The 2,269-nt window shown below is 24.9% G+C and overlaps 1 pseudogene; it reads right to left on the bottom strand.

Annotated features, from left to right (window-relative positions):
• Nucleotides 1-466: 466 nt before the first annotated feature.
• Nucleotides 467-647, bottom strand: LOC121121141 (U2 spliceosomal RNA; annotated as a pseudogene).
• Nucleotides 648-2,269: the final 1,622 nt, after the last annotated feature.

Below are 2,269 nucleotides of genomic sequence, written 5' to 3'. Positions count from 1 at the left end.
TAAAATACAAGCATTTTTTAATATCTGGGGAAAATTTACCAATGGGCACAAATAAAGGGTTAATAAGATAATTAAACAAATTGAAGCACAATTTATTGACTTTAATTTGATACACATATCAATGCTATAAGATAAGCCATAGGGATGCTTTTGTCAGAAGAATACAAATAATCACGTTTTTTGCCTATTTTAAGAGCCAACAACAATAAATTTTCAAGACCCAAACGGCAGGCATAATTGCCGTCCAAAATCCAAATGACTGGTATATTTAGTTTCTATAGACCTTGGAAAACAGAAAAAAGTCACATTTAAAAGGTTTATAACTGAATACATATTATGACTTACAAAAAAATATGTCACATCATGTCTGAGTTCCTCCAGTGAAGGCCATACGAGAGGCCGATAAAGATGTAAATTTTAAAATGATTAATATACTTGAATATTTGGATTCTGTTTATTATTTCTGGGGCAGTGGACCACTCCCGGAGGGACTTCAATACGAGGCCGACCGCGACATAACATCCATACTCTCATATAAATAAGTTATAAATATATACCATATAAAAAAACGCATGGCCTCGTATCAAAATTAAGCTAATAAGCACAAATACTACATTTTGATCTATGCTAAAAGGCCGAGAAGTGATAAGATTATTTGCTACATAAATTTGCTTATCTATGTACAAAAACTACATACTCCTACAAATTGCAATATTTATTACTTTATTATGAATTCTTATACTTTTTCAGGACTAGGTACTTTTGTTTAATAGAGAAGAAATTTGCTGATTTTAAGGTATTTTAGATATTTTATATTTTAATAGCCATATTTCTAGACATAATTATATAATATCATTTATTACAGAGCTATTTTAATTATCACACAAAAAATAATTGGAAATTAAGTTTTGAATTTTACTACTCCTTAAAGATTCAATTAAAATATAATGAGCTTATTATAATATACAAATCACCCAGTAACAACATTAGTGTATAATCACACTTAGTAAGAATACACTCATATATCAATACGTTTTTATGACAAATGAATTTATAATTTATAGACTTTCTTAGCCTCCAACTCTCTGCCTAAAAAAATTTTCATCGCAAACTTTATCTATTATTTTCTTTCTAAATTTAAATAGATATATTTTTAGTGAAATATTATTTGACTTAATTTAAAAGATTATGTTGGCGCTTCACATTCAAGCAAGACTTGTTATTGTACATTATTTTAAAATATGTTTGAATACTTATATAAAAAGTATATCATACAATCTAAAATGACTTTTTTATATAGTTATATCAATGATTGCCAAATTTTTGCTCTTTTTTAAGTATGCTCTTATCATGAACGAGATACGATTAAAATCATGGACCCATCACCAAATAATCTCTGTTTCAAGTAAATTTATTTCTTCTTATTAATAATTTTTGTAATAAATTAACTTTTTTTGGCTTAGATATGGTTACAATATATCGTAGCCAAGTGATCGAAATCTATCTATATATATATAATATATTTTTTGCTCCCCCCTCCAAACACTAAAAAAATGCATGAAAGAAATATTAAGAATGATGGTCGTCCAGATAAAATTAATTTAAATTTGAGGAAAAAAAGTTGCATAATATTAACTTTAAAAAATCTATTAGTCATTTGCATAAAAGGAAGATTTATATAAATTCTGAGGATAAGATCAACTTTTTATATATTGATTTTCTAAAAATATTAAGATAAAATATATATACATTTTATACCATCCGTAGACGTTGAATCTATAATTTTACTATTGTGCAGTGTAGAAAAAGTATTAAACTTTTTTATTAAAAATAAAGTAAAAATACAGATTTAATATTAAGACTAAATATGTCAAAAATTTTATTATGGAATTTAATAAATAAATATCTATGTTAGGACATTTTATTAACTATGAAATTTTAAATATATGTACTTAAAATAAAGAACAACATTTTGATTTGATCTTATTAAAGGTTGAGTGTATTTTAAAATATACGTTGACAGAAGAAATATTCTTGGCATATTATCAGTAGATCCGACTTTTCAAGAATAATTAATTAATAATACTTTTTGCAAATGTATATCTAAATATATATTGTGTTCCAATTACAACTTGTATAAGAAGATTGTACAAGTTACGATTTGTATATCTTAAAACACCTTATTTAGTTAAAATATCAGTTATTTTAATTAGCAAATATATTAATTGATGCTATCATTTCCTTTAGAAATATTAAGACTACTTTTTTA

This window comes from Lepeophtheirus salmonis, chromosome 6 (assembly GCF_016086655.4).
Source record: "Lepeophtheirus salmonis chromosome 6, UVic_Lsal_1.4, whole genome shotgun sequence".
In the NCBI taxonomy this organism is placed as follows: domain Eukaryota; kingdom Metazoa; phylum Arthropoda; class Copepoda; order Siphonostomatoida; family Caligidae; genus Lepeophtheirus; species Lepeophtheirus salmonis.
Note: the sequence above shows the minus strand (reverse complement) of the source record. Positions and strands in the feature narration are given on the sequence as shown.